Source organism: Xiphophorus couchianus, chromosome 2 (genome assembly GCF_001444195.1).
Source record: "Xiphophorus couchianus chromosome 2, X_couchianus-1.0, whole genome shotgun sequence".
In the NCBI taxonomy this organism is placed as follows: Eukaryota; Metazoa; Chordata; class Actinopteri; order Cyprinodontiformes; family Poeciliidae; genus Xiphophorus; species Xiphophorus couchianus.
Genome location: NC_040229.1, coordinates 9636369 through 9651794, shown reverse-complemented (window position 1 = coordinate 9651794; position 15426 = coordinate 9636369). Strand labels below are relative to the sequence as shown.

The 15426-nt window shown below is 37.6% G+C and overlaps 1 protein-coding gene across 12 annotated transcripts in view; it reads left to right on the top strand.

Moving 5' to 3' along the window:
- The window catches only part of LOC114153292 (pleckstrin homology domain-containing family A member 5-like), a 119157-nt gene that overhangs the window by 47498 nt on the left and 56233 nt on the right, over window positions 1–15426 (top strand). The window contains exon 1 of one of the 12 annotated variants that reach the window (XM_028031802.1): window positions 3434–3788. The exons of the other annotated variants lie outside the window; for them this stretch is intronic. The gene's annotated coding sequence lies outside the window, so the exon portion shown is untranslated. Of the gene's footprint in view, window positions 1–3433; window positions 3789–15426 lie in introns of those variants that run through there. 12 annotated transcript variants of the gene reach the window in all.

Here is a 15426-nt window from a genome sequence, read left to right as displayed (position 1 = left end):
TTTGCATTATTTATAAAAGAAAATGGTGAAAGTAGTTCATAAATGACTTATTATTACACATATGATCTAGATTTCCCATCTTTTCTTGTTATATAAAGTAGACTTAGCCTTTGTAGATTGGTTATATTAAATGGTACTTATTATGCAAAACCCACATTTTGCATCTTTTTGTATTTCCATTTTTGCATCTTTAATCACAGACAGTCTGGGCTTTCTCCCATTCACTTGGATTTCTCTGACAGAATTTCAACCGGGCCAATCAGCAAACAGGAGAACTTGTGAACAATGACATAAATTTTCTGCGCTGTTTTAGAATTGTAGTCTTCCTGTAATTTAGTAATGGCAGCAGAGGAAGTGAAGGAAGCAGTTGAGTCCATGTTGGCCACGCTTACAAATATTGAATTAACTTTAGCAACTGCCTCGTTCGACTCTGCACTTCTCTCTCCGCAGTGGAGGATGGTTGTTTGCAAGGCTAGTGCTGAACTGGCGCATTAAGTACGTAACAAACAAACATTAGCATTAAAATTGAACAACTTGTTTTAAGTCAACATAATCCGCGCCTCCAGGAAGCAATTGTTTCTTGATAGCCGAGCGTCCAGATCCTCTGGACGAAGCAAAGTGTAGAACAAGGGTCTTGTTTTTACTGATTCTGAAAAAAGCCCAAGCACTTAAATAAAAAAACAAGCGCCAAGTTGTTTTTTTGGCAATAAGTAAAAAAAAATTTGTCTGAAAAAGGAACCGTTTCAAATTCAAAAACCTCTCGATTGTTAAGTTGCATTCGTACAAGTTTTAATGTTGAGTTGAGGGGCGTGGCCAGCACCAGCTTGTTTGGATTTAAAGTAACAGGAGGCCTTAAAACAGCTCATTCTTAACTGAGCAGACTGGAATCTCATTATCTAAGAATGCAAAAAAAAATGTAGCAAACAAGACTAGGAAGCACAATAAGCTAAATTTAAAACTTTATTTTTCTGTATAATGCTAAGGAGCAGTGGAGTTGCTCTGAAGATAAGTTTCTGTCTCTGAGTGTGACCCTTCGCTGCACCCAGCAGGTTGATGAGCTGAAGAGCTGTTTGGCCATTGTTTGGTAATTGTCCGTGCTTTCACGTCGTCCTTAGCTGCAGACTCCCTGCTGAACTTGCTTGATATTCAGTTCTTTCTCAGCTTGTTAACACAACTGCCAGCAACTAGGGAGGATGTAAATGGGATCCAGAGGTAAATGCATTGTTTCTAGGTCTTAGATGTGTTTACAACAGCTTTAAGTCTTCCTCATTCTCTTGACGCAGTGCAGCCATGATCAGTTCGCTCTCCATCATGCAACATCTCTGTCAGGACTTGCTAAAGAATGAGCTGGAGGAGGAGCAGCTGCACTCTGAAAACTGTTGGGATAAAAAAATAATCCAGGTTCATCTTCAGTGCAGCGGAAAAGAGTTTGCTTGCCTCAGATTTTAGAAATTGAAGCAGAAGACAGTAAAAAAAAATTTTTATTGTACCTTGGTTCTTCGAATAACACTAAATCCAAATTTTCCGTGTTCTGTCTAAAGTGCCAGTTAACCAACTGGCAATTAGTGCATCTATTTGCAATGCAATGTAATAATTAATTTCTCAGAATTTATATATTCAAGCATAAAAGCGGCATATTCACTAATATAAACGGCTAGAAATGCTTATAAGAAGTTGTGTGCCACCTCTGTTAGATGCTTGAATCCAGTTTGAGGGAAAGAAGTGTCTTCAAAAGTGTTTTTTTTTTGTATTAATTATTTTAAAATGTCTTTACAGTGTAGATGGAAACAGTAGTATTTCATGAGGTATTAGTTTTTATGAAAAGTTTATAAATGGGTTAAAGAAACAGCCTTTCAGTTTTTAGAGTGTACCTGCAAACAGAGTTAAGGAAATACCTTCCATGACATAACTCAGTGATCGAATGTGAATAATGCCCTGATGTGCCGGTTAACAAAAGTGGGTCGTAATCAGTTACATTTAGCTAAAAATTTACTTTTAGAAGTAGCTTTACAACACTGTACTTTTTTACTTTATACTTAAAGTGTAACTAACTCCCAAATAATCTTTTCTTTGCTGATAAACTATCTAAATAAGTTATTTAGAGTTCTAAATTTATGTTTTTTGGGGACTTTTTACTTTTTTGTGTAAATTTGCTTAGTAATATTATAAAGTATCCCCACAGCTCACCATTTACAATAACTCTCAAGAAACTTTAATGATTTAAAGCAGGATATAATCTCCCTTTGGAATCAACCAGAGCCAGCCCAAGGCATATGCGGGATGAGCGGCTGCTAGGGCCCCCACACGCAAGAGCACCATGATAAAAATGCATACACATATTAAAAATAACATTGAATAATACAAACTAAAAGCCATTTCACACAGAAAAATGATTTTCATTATTTTTAGAGTTGTTACACAAATAATGGATGATTTCTTCCTGATGTTGGCTGCTGCCACTGTTGGGAAAACACAAGATATCAAACTTGCTAACTTGTTTACTGTAAATTTTGTGTTTATTTACTGATGTTACTTTTAAATAATTGAAACCATATGCCTTAAATACCACGGTGCATTTGAAAATACAAATGTATATATTTAGTTTGCTACTCCTATAAGGTGAAAATCAATAGCCATGATAGCCATGATATGATGTTAGCTAATTACAAATGAGTAGGTAAGCTACACATATGAAGTAGCTCAGGAATGATAAAGAATCTGGTGTAGACATGTTGATATGGGGGTTACCAAATGAAAATCTGTTTAGGACCCCAAAAAGGCTCTGGGATCAATGAAGATTTTTTTATTATTATTGGAATTTGAATTAAAGTGAGAACTCCTGTTTCTACACCAGCTTCCATAAGTTACATGCTAAAAAATATTTGAAAATGTATTTCTTCTACCTAAATTTATATAACAATATTTATATTTTTTTCAATTTACTCTTTAAGACATCATAATTTGCACATCATGTTAATATTTTTGTCAGCACACACACTGGCTTGATTGACAGCGCTAAGACCTTCCTCTGTGTTCTGATTGGTTGTTTCTAATTGGTACTGGGAGCAGTGGGAGCTCGTTTTTTTCACAGATTAAAACGAGCTCGATATAGTGACAGTTTCAACAAATATTTAAAATATACATATATGTATATTTTATTTGAAAAATACATACTGCAGCTTTAATCAAAAATAAATTTTACAAATTACTTTTTTACTCCTGTTTGAGTAATTACTTGAACAGCTACATTTATTTAAGAAAAAAAATATACACTGAAGTTGTTCTACTCTTAAGTACAGATTTTGGATCCTGCACCCTCTTTTACTTGTTTAAAACATAGCTTGGACGAACATCCAAATAAATAAATGAAGGAATAATTCATGTTCAAAACATTTTTTAATTTTTTTAAGATAAATTCCTGCTTTCTACTTTAGTTCTTTTTTAAATCGATATTATCAACGAAGCGTTCATTACGGTGTAGTGCATGCACACTGGGCCGAGCTGGACCTGCTTCACATCCGGGCTGTGACATCATCGCCTCGCTGGTTCCATTGCGTCCTTACTACTGGCGCACGCCGCTCTGCCCCGCGAGCACATCAGCAGCAGCAGCAGCAGCACCGACAGCGCTGTTTTCACACCAGACGCTTCCCCCAACTATCAAGCTGCTGCTGCCTTATTTCTGGATACGACGTGCTTGCTTTTTATTTTTACTTCATTCCTTCTGATTCTTCGCCTGTTTCGCATCGCTTGCCCGGACAGCCTGGACATTTCGCGGAGCGTTTTTCTTTGTGAGTACTGACTCGGGGCTTGCCCCGACGCGACAACAACATGGGGCGTTAATTGTAGTGATTGTGTGATGGTTGTCGCTAGCAGAAAGCTACGGAGATGAGCCCCGTGAATGCCGTCTGTGATGCGGTTGCATGCGGCTCGGACCAGACCACCCCCTGCTTAGCGTTTTGTTTCTGACATGGCTTTTGTGTACAAACAGCTTTGCTGCCGTCCAGATTCTTTGATTTTTGTCCCGCGTTTGCCTGAAGCACCTCGTTATTTTTGCTGACTGCGTATCCTTCAGGGTTGCGTCTTAATTGCTACCCTCATTTTTATTTCTAGGCTATAAAAAAAAAAAAAAAAACACAAATCAGCATTTCCAACCCGCAATTCTTAGAAAAAAAACCCCCAGATATACAAAAGAACACATTTATAACTGTGAAAATATTGTTTTAGTCATTCAGAATACTAAGGTTTCTGTTTGTTTTTATTTTCATGACTCCTGCATATTTTTGATGTTGATTCACATCTGGTTTGAATCTAATTTTTAATCATTGGATATAAATCCTGATTTAACACACAGTTTGCTGCTGTCGAAACAGCATTTCCATATTTCTGAAGTGTTTGCCATCCCCTTAACTGCAAACAGTCCTGAAAGCATTGCTGTTTTTTCCCTCCCTCTGTGACTCCATTCCAGTAATCTGCATCAAGATCCCAGTTCCCTTTGCTTCCAGTGCTGAACTGCAGTGTGGTTTTCTGGTGATCTTTGAAAGCTAATCACAGTCAGTAAGGGTGTAATTATGCTGCATTAAGCTACCTTTCCTGCAGTGGCTCAAACTGACCTCTCATTAACCTGCCAAACACACACAGCACAAACTAGCTGAACATTTTATTATGATGGCTGTTTTGATCTTGTGTTTTGGAGCAGAAATCCTGGAAAGAAGTAAACAAGTGATCAGCTGAACCTGTTTCTCGTGGTTTTGGAGGATGTTTGCGGAGGCATTTTGCTACCGCCGTCATGTGCTCATCTGGAATCATCTGGAAAACAACCCCTCATTTCTCACCAAATGCAATACTCTGGGTGGGACTAGTTTGATTAAGAAGGTTTAATTGGCATAAGTTATCACTGGGTGTTTATGAAAAGCTTTAGTACGCCTCATGCTTGAAACACACTTTCAGTTCTGATTTTAAATGCTACATTTATTTCTATATGAGGCAAAAAGAGGAATCATGCCTGAGAAGAAATTCTTACTTCCCATTTGGTAAAGCAAAGTTAGAGGGATTGTTCTGGATTGTTGAATTGAAAAAGTGTTCTGGAAAAATGCTAAACAGTTAGTACTTTTACTCTTTTACCAGTTCTATTTGCACCAATTTCCTAATGGAAATACAAATTGTTTTGTACCAACGCACTTAAACCACGTCATTTTCATTTACTTTGTAGGTTTTTGTTAATATTTTTGATGAATTATTGAGTTAAATGTTCATAAAAATGCTAAAATCTTTTGTATAATTTAATCCAGATGCTTATTAAGATTTGAAAACTTTGTGTCGTACTTCATTTTTACAAAATTTGACAGATTATGATCTGTGATCCAGCCAAAATAACTGATCTGCTTGAGTCATGCAGCCAAATTTAATTAGATTAGATTGTGAGTAAAAGAGAGAAACTATTTGAAATTATTGCTTGACAAAGTATCAACTACCAAAATGTTGGATACAAAAAAAACCCAAAAAACGGTAAGACATTTTTGAGGCAGGATGACCAGCAACCCTGACATTTTTTTAGTATTAATCTAGGTTTATTGGTCCCTGAATCTGATGTTAACATACAGTCTGAGTGCTGAAACCAAAGTGGATTTCTGCCATCTAATTTGCAAAAACCATAGCAGTTTATGCCAACACCACTGAAAAAACCTTTAAACTGTCATTTTACATTTGTTGGCCTAAAAATATATATATTATTTAGACAGGGAATTGAGGTAAGAGCTCCAGGGATTGTTCTGTATATGATCGAACATGTAAAGATGTTTTAAGTTTGATAAAATCATGTTGAAACACATCGAATCTGAAGATAATGTTTCCCTGATCTTGCCCCCTTAAATGCAGGCCAGCTGAAAAGATCTATAAAAATGCTTCACAAAGGTCCAGGCTAAAGCTGCTATTAATTTGTTTACAATTAAAGGCTTTTTCAACATCTAAACCATCTTTTAAATGTTTATTACAGTTAAAAAAGGAGTGGTATTAGCTTGACTCAAACTTATGAACCCTGGATTATTAACACAACCTCCTTTCCTGTTGAGCAACACAAATACAGTTCATACGTGTCATGATTAAAAATTTAAAATTATTTGTCATCTAACGTGGAAATATTCTGTCATCACTGCGTTGCTGCAGCTGTTCTGACTGGAAATGACAATATTTGTAATAAGACTTTTTATTTATTTATTTATAAAACAGTTTCTGTTGTTTGCACATCGTAAATAACTATTTAAAAGTGATTTCTCTCAGTATTATGGCTCTGGTGATGCAGAGAAAGCATGTAGCTTTTGAGCTTGAATGTTCAAACACCATCTGAAAATGTGCGTACAGCACAAATATGTAAATATACCAATATATTTACGACTATTTTGTTTTATTTATTGCTAACAAAAAAGCGAAATGATAAAAACCGCAGTATCCCAACTGAAAGATAAGAATGACATTAGTTCATTCATATTTAATCAGATGAAAAAGTTATTGCTTTCCAGTTTGAGCTTTTGTATTTTTAAGATTTTTGATTATTTAATTAAAATTAAATATTTATATATAAAACATAGATATCTATTTAAAATAGAGTCATTACATTGTACCTTAAAGTTGAAATTTGGTGTATTGCACAGTGGTAGTTTTTCTACCCAGAAGACTTCAGTTTGGAAAATATGACTTTAAATGCTCAAAACGGACATTTTTCCTTTTCTTTCTAACAGCAGCAGACCTAAATGCACAAAGCTGTTCCCAAAATAAGTTTGATACATGTTTGTTTTTGATGTTGCATTCTGTAGAGTTGCTTTTACTGGGGCTTGAGATTGAGCACTGATTTGTCAAGAAGGGGAAGTTTCACAGGCATCGAAAGTGAAGGTGGAAACTTTGATGGGCATCTAAAGTTGGGAAGTTGAATTGTGGTTCATATTTTGGCCTTTAAAGGATCCCTGACTTTAGTCGGATGAGGAGCAGCTGCAGCTTCTCAGCGAGGGTCACGGGACGCTGCTCTCACATGCCTTAAAAGACTGTCGTGGTTAAAGGGGAACTATTAAATTTACTTTTTACACATTTTCATACCTTCATTTAGGTGTCAACTGCTTCTAGAAAGAGTCAAAGTACTTTAAAAGATCCCTACCCAGCTGTTTTGTGGCAATAAGTTTATGTTTTTTGGTGTCTGGAAATTGAGCAATTTCAAAAACCTATGGAATGTAAAGTCACAAATCAGCAGGCACTGATCCTTCACCTAGTGACCCCAGCCACGCCCAGCCCTGTCACCTAGCAACCCCACCAGAGTTCTGCCCCGTTACCTAGCAACTCAAGCAGAACTCCAGAAGGTTTGGTCGCATTAAGCAGTACATCAATTAATCTCATGATGAATTAAAATGAGGTTGATCATTTCCATTTGCTTGATTCTTTTTCTTCTTTCTTCAGTCTGGTGGTGTGGTCTCAACAAGCCCCTTTTTTTGGAGGACAATTTCGTTTACAGAGACTTCAGTTTCTATTTTATTTGTTGTTTTGTTTATTTATGCGAGATATTTTAAATATCTTCAAGATCTAGTGTAAAATGTCCTTTATAAACTAAAGTTTACTGGTCTTTGACAGGGTGTTCTTGCATTATTGTGCAAGTGTTTTGTTGGTAACTTACTATCCAGAAATCACTTGCTGCATTCTTGCTAGTTGTGCAGCAGGCTCTATTAATGCTTTTCAAATATGTACACTTGTATAATTTATATTCATTTTCAAACATTGAACTTAAACTTGTTGTAAGAGGCCCTGAAACAACTTAGACTGAAAAAAGCTCAAAATTGGCGGAACTGAACAGTCTAAAATCTTATTATCTGAGAATGATTTTATAATGAACATGTTTTGTATCGCCCATAAACCTATCCTAACCTGTTCAAAGAAGCATAGTAACAGGTTTTGATAAAAATTGTCTGCAAACATTCAACGCTTTAATTGGTTTGTGGGATTTTTACACAATTATTGTATAAAAAGGCTAAACTTTCATATCTTTTGCTCCACTCGCTACACATTTCATATCTTGCTCCATGGTTTTTGTAATGTTAGGGGGCATTTTTCCAAATGAAACACAAAAAAGCATGTTGTCAGATTCTTATTTCACTTTTGAACAATAATGTGTCACTGGCGTTTATTATAGTTGCTTGTTTTTATGGGCTAAAAGCTCAGTGATTCCAATACTTCGTCTTGTTAATGCTTAGTAATTAATGCTAAATATCATGTTTGTTTGCAGTTTGATGGTCCGTTCATGTCCGTTGTGCTCAGGGCTACTAAATGTGTCTAATTCAGAGCATCTTTCCAGATTCAACAAGGCCTGCCGGTTGTTGGTTGATTTCTCTTTTACTCTCTTTGGAGGAAGCAGCCTGTTTCTATGGATTCATAGGTTTCTTGATCGGCTGTGTCACCTTGACCCACTTTGCACACAGTCGCAGCTGCTTAAAGCGAGACGCCAATTTAATTATATGAGAACAAAAAAATAAATCAGATTTGTTGCCCAAATTGCCAGCTGCATTCTGTTGTTTAAATATAAAGGTCTAAGGTGAAATCTTAATGAGCAAGCAGCTGAAGCAGCAATCTAATCTATGTTCTTCCCATGGATTGAGTTTTGGTTTATGGTAATACTCCCATGGATGTTCTGCCGGATTCTTGAACTATTTCACAGTAGATGATAAGAACCCAAAAACACCCAAATAAATGACAATTTGAATTCCTTGTTTGTGTTGAAATGTTCCAGTTAAAATATCCATGTGGGCGGTTTTGTTCCTCTAATGGGCTAAATTAATTTAAACAAGAATATGATGGCCAGTCAGTTTGTGTAGAAATACACCGATCAAGATTTTCTTGGGAGAAAAAAAAAATTCTTTGAAAGCTAAAATGCAAATTACAATTTTTAACTACATTGAAAAAACACAATATCTTACCTACTATTTGGTAATAGTTGTACTTGTATTATTAGCATTTATTATACAAGTAGGGGACTTAAAACTTTATTGCAATATTTTGTGGTACTATAGTGATAACGCCAAAAATGACTAAAACACCATTTATTATTTATTTATTAGGAAACTGTATGGCACATCATTCAGAATGATACAAACACAAATATAGTTCTTGAAAGACAAAATAAGCTCCTCCAGGAAGTGAAATTTATATTCCTGAACTGCACATAGTAGTAGCTGGAGAAAATAGTAAAAATAACAATATATAGGAGCTTGTTTTAGGAAAACAATTCCTTAATGTTGATGAAAAAGTACTAGTTACACTGGCAGATTATTTCACTTATGCAAGACATTTTTCCCATATCATAAGTGAAATAATCTGCCAGTGGAACCAGAACTTTATCAACATTAAGACATTATTGACTAAGAACAAGCTTCTGTATCTTGCTGAAAAGTTACTTGTAAGTTAGTTTTGTTTTATTTTAAGTGTACTGAGATGTTTGCACTAGAAACTAGACCAAAAATACTTGGTAGGATTTTTTGTTTTTATAGCGTGTCAAACCGAACAAATGGTATTTTGATTCAGGCTGCAGGGATTGAAGAAGAGAACAAGCTGTTAAGCAGATAATAGTAAGGTTTTGAGCTTTCAACCTTTCACAGGAACTTATTCACCAAAAATTGAGATCTGAAATTGTCCAATTGAGCGATGCACCTGTAGCAACGATTCAAGTCCAGTTTGACCAAAGAATTTGTTTTTGCAGTGCAGTTGGCTTTTTTGAAGCTTTATAGGTTGTTGTTCTGATTCTAACAGAAAATGACTACCCTTCGTGTGATTTCCTCAAAAATTACATCAAAACTTGTGCTGTTAGTTGATGGGATGTGATTGAAGTCCCATTTCTGGCAGTTTGACATGTTTCGTTTTAATTTTATGTCACATTTTCATTTGTAAGCGACTCTAAATGTCCTTTAAATGCTACAGCTCCCGGCCTTAGATATTACAGTAGATATTCTAGTTAATCCCACTTGGTGACAGCACATTGCTTTTTGCCATGTGGCCTCTTTGCAACTGCAAAGCTCCCCTAATGTCTTTTTTTGTCTTTTCACTCGGCGCGCCCCCGAATGCCCTCTCATAAACTGCCTATTCAGCTTGACCTTTGTGGGGACGGCTATTCATACTTCTGTTGGTACTTTTCCTGGACCGTTGCAGCTCAACTCTTGCATGCTTGTTAGGAATGCCTACCTGATAACATGAAAGTCTGAATCCGTTCTTGGTGCTCTTGTCAAAAGATGTGTTCAGGTTTCTTGCTTTGTAATAGGATTAGGACTGTGAGCATTAACAAGGGTTGGACTAGGGCTACAATAAGAGCCGTGTCTGGTGAGTTTCAGTTGGATTTGCTTTAGGGATCATGAAGTTTTTCCTTTGCACTTTTGTAGATTTAGTTTGTGGATTTTTCTTAACTGATGATTTAGAGAGACAGGATAAAGATTTGTGTTTTAGGACAAAGAAAAGTTTGTTTCAAGTTTTGTTTTAGTTTTAGACAGACATTCAGACACAAGTTATAAAAAAATCTTACGGTTATTTATTTATGATAATATGAAAAGATCAATTCATTTTCTCACCAAATTTATTGTTGTTATTTGGACCCAAGTTACTTCAATTTTTACTTGTAAACAAACCATTTCCTAACCTGTTTAACCACATTTATTTTTCTTTGGAATTAAATGTTGTAAGAAAAAATTTTTAATTTCTCAAACTTTTAAGAGTAAGCCATTTAAGAGTAAGAGCCTCAGTTTCAATTTATTTTGCAGCTGACTTATGGGAATTTTTGACCTCTCAAGCTCAATTTACTCTGAGTATAAATTGCTGCTGTTGTTTATGTGTGTCATGTAAACATATTACCCAACGTTAGATTGTTACCAGATTATTGGAAATTACCTTTTAATCATAGGTTCTTAATACAGGACAAAGGCCATTGGGAACAAAACAGTCACTGGTTTCTTTTGTCCAAAGCTAGCCAGTCACGTAAATCGCAGATTTCCTTTTCTTTTTAGCTTCTCATTGAAAAGCAGCAGTATAACTTAAGGTTCATGGTTTGGCTCAGCTTGAGGAAGTTTGTGGGTTCTTATCAACTGCTTCACTGCAGGAGTTACATGGGACGATTACCGTATTTTCCGCACTATAAGGCGCACCGCATTATAAGGCGCACCTTCAATGAATGGCCTATTTTAAAACTTTTTTCATATATAAGGCGCACCGCATTATAAGGCGCATAGAATCAACCCATTCTCACTCCCAAGTCGTCATATATTGACGCATGGGATGGTCTGTCCTCATCACATATCAATATGTGAAGTGAGGGGTTTTACCCTAAGGGTTTTGAAGGTTGCGAGAACCCGTGCTGTGGCAGGGGGTTAGCACGCCCCATGTTTGGAGGCCTTAGTCCTCGATGTGTCCCGACGACCTTTACCGCATGTCTTCCCCCCTCTCCTCACCCTCCTTCCTGTCTGCCTACTGTGGAAAAAATAGGAGCCACTAGCGCCGCAAAAACTCTTCGGAGAAAAAAAAGAAAAACGAAAAAAAAAAAAAAACACGTAACCTTCAAAAATCGTCAACATGTGAAGCTGAAGGACCCTGCCCAAGTCGTTGCATGATATGCAACGCATGGTCCGAAATCGTCCCAACTAGAGTTGGGAGTGAGAATGTGTTGATAGAATAGACGCTACAGTAGAGGCTGGGGTTACGTTATGCATCCATTAGATGGAGCTGCGCTAAAGGGAATGTCAGCAAAACAGTCCGATAAGTCAGTCAAACTTTATTAATAAATTACAAACCTTTATTAATAAATTACAAACCAGACAACTCCGTTAACTCCCAAAATGAAAAAACAGCTGTTTTATTTTTTTCCCCGAGTCAGTGACGTAGCTGTAAACTGTAAACAGCAGTTCAGCTGTAAACACACACAATAAACATGCAAAGCTCACCTTACTAATTCATTACTCATCCACAAATCCCTCGAATTCTTCTTCTTCAGTGTCCGAATTAAACAGTTGGGCTAATGCGGCATCCAACATGCCCGGCTCCGCTTCGTCAAAGTCCTCATTAATCGAGTCAGTGTCGCTGCTGTTGTCTAGCGGTTCAGTGACAATTCCTGCCTTCCTGAAAGCTCGGACCACAGTTGAGAATGATATATCAGCCCAGGCATTTACGATCCACTGGCAGATAGTGGCGTATGTCGTCCGGCGCTGTCTCCCCGTCTTGGTGAACGTGTGTTCGCCTTCTGTCATCCACTGTTCCCACGCAGTTCGCAGTCTAGCTTTGAATGCCCTGTTGACACCGATATCTAGTGGCTGGAGTTCTTTTGTCAATCCACCCGGAATGACGGCGAGTACTGAATTAGTGCGCTTCACTTGTTTTTTGACACCATCGGTGATATGGGAGCGCATGGAGTCGTAGATCAATAGGGACGGAGCTGTGTGAAAAAAGCCGCCCGGTCTCTTCACGTAAATTTCTCTCAACCACTCACTCATCTTTTCTTCATCCATCCATCCCTTCGAGTTAGCTTTGATGACGACGCCAGCTGGAAAGTTTTCTTTTGGCAAGGTCTTCCTCTTGAAAATAACCATGGGTGGAAGTTTCTGGCCATTAGCCTGGCAAGCAAGAACTACAGTGAAGGATGACTTCTCATTCCCTGTGGTGCGAACATTTACCGTACGTGCTCCCGTTTTATCCACAGTGCGGTTCACAGGAATATCAAAGGTGAGTGGAACCTCGTCCATGTTAATGATGTGCTCTGGCCGGATCTTTTTTTCAGTAATATTGTTGTTGCAATATGCGCGGAAAGTGGCCAACTTTTCTTGGTAGTCTTCTGGCAGTTGCTGTGAAACAGTAGTTCGTGTGCGGATGGAGAGATTACGTCGTTTCATAAACCTAAAGCACCAAGAAGGACCGCCTCTAAATTCGTGAATGTTAAGTTTGCTTGCTAGCGCTGTTGCCTTGATTCGAATAGTGATTGTACTGACACTTCTACTTGCTCTCTGTTCAACAACCCACTGTTCGAGTTTGTCCTCCAACTGTAGCCATCTCGCTTTGTTCCCTCGGAAACTCTTTTTAGTCTTTTTTACTTGGCGCAGGTCATCTTCTTGCTTCCTCCACTTCCGCACCATTGATTCATTAATATTAAATTCTCTCGCTGCTGCTCTATTCCCATGTTCTTTTGCGTGACTGATTGCCTTGAGTTTGAACTCTGCCTCGTAAGCGTGTCTTTTCTTAGGAGCCATTTTGGGGTCTTTACACAAATACAAATGGAAATGGCAAGCTTCGCTCAGTCATATATCCCAGAATGCACCGCGCGCTTCTTCTTCTACGGGGAAAATGAAGTCGGCGGCTGCTTACCGTAGTTCCGGCTGAATATTGGTCCATATATATGGCGCACCGGATTTTAAGGCGCACTGTCGGCTTTTGAGAAAATTGAAGGTTTTTACGTGCGCCTTATAGTGCGGAAAATACGGTATACATTATTGGTGAGGACATTCACTGTAGTCCACTGGAGACTCGAGCACATCGCTGCCCTCTACAGGTCAGCAGTAGAGAGTGAAAACTGCTCTGTTTGAGTTTCAAACGCACCACTAGCTTCATTTCCATTGATCACATAAGTGAGGAATTTGACATTTCGAAAATAAATTTGCTAAATAAAAACATGTAAATTTAGAAAAAAAAAAAAATAATTTATACGTTTTTGGCAAAACTGCAATGGAGACCCTTTTTTCTCATCGCATGGGTCACATAATCAGCATCCGGATGTTACTACAAAGAAAACAGCAGAAAGATGTTTTCTAATGACTTATCACATGAATAAACTTATTCACGTATGATTTTAATTTAATTCCTTATTTAATGGAAATACCGCAATTGCAAAAAAAATGTTTTCGATATATCCAGAAACTGGACAAAGATTTGTGTTCCTTTGTAATGAAAACAAAACTCCTGTTCCTTTTCTTTTGATCAAATTTATACATAAATTTGACCTGATTTGACCAGTTGTCTCTAATTTCCAACTTTGCCTAAATATATATCTTTTGTTTAATAATTTAAGGATTTCTTCTGAATCCCCTTTGCTTCTAATTTCCTGATCCCTAATTTACTCTTGAACCTGCAAAACAGATCAAGTTTTGTTTTTGTTGAACACTGGGATGTTGAATGAATCTTAAAATTCAAGTCCAGTCTTATGTTGCCAAAACTCATAGAGGCCATTCTTCCTTTCTGTTATGTGTGGATCCTTCTTAGAGAGCCTCAGTTTATTGTGGTTACGCCGCAGCTAAAGGGGTGCGAAGGATCAAAGACCCACTCAGAGTAATAAAAGCTTACCCTGTAGAGTGCTGAACTGACCCCCAGACCTTAAGCTCTTTATTACTGCGGCTCACGGCTAATTATTGTGGACAGCGCCAGAAAACTGCCCAACCCCTCCAACGCTGCAGGGTGGTCGGCTGTGGCTCTCCCTCCCTGTGTTAGCACTTCTGTACATTTGAGGTCAACAGACGGAACTCTCTGGTTCCCCTAACCCATTTCCACCCCAAGAAACAACAACTTCATCTAGGAAGGTAAAGAGAAGTTTTCAACCTAAACAGAGAAACGATGTTCTTCTCCTCAGCCAAAGGAAATAAAATGGTGCCATGTTCTTCTCTGGCTGTACAAATCTGGACTCCTCAGACCACATCCTCCAGACCATGTATGGCTATTATAAAGTGTGTTTGAGCCTAAAATTAGCTGCAAGTTATATAAAAATACTTAATGTGAGTCCAGTATTTATCTTAAAGGGGACCCATAAGGCAAAATTCACATTTTGCATGTTTTTATGCTTCCATTTGGGGCCCCACTTCTTCTGAAAACAGCCCAACTGCTTAAAACACACACAGCCCTTTTTAGGCAACAAGTTAATGTTTTTTGGTGTGTGGAAAATGAGCCGTTTCAGAAACCTCGCAATTGTTAAGGCATGTTAGAAGAGTACTGCACCGTTACCTAGCAACCAAAGCGGTTGCTAGGTAGGCGCTGCATTTTACAGCGCTCTATGCGCTGTAAAATGGCTGCAGGAAAAGTCAAGTGTTTTGTTGTTTACTTACCATCCAGAAAACACTTGCTGTGACCTTGTTGGTTGTGGAGGAGACTCCACTTCATTACCTAGTAATGATTTTGTACAAAAAGTGTAATGAGCATGTTTTGCATAGACCATTGAACAATCCTAACCTGTTCAAGCAAGCATAATAGGTCACCTTTAAGACAAAGCGATTATACTAAAAAGTGCTCACCACCTCAGGGTGCCATTTAGTAAATATATAAATACAAAATGTCAGAAAAATTTGTCACTAAACACCAGAACATGTTTTGGTAACTTTTATATTTTGTCGCAAAATTTAGACCATTTTCATAAAAGCGGCCTCCCAATTTTAGCCCCCATACGAGGTG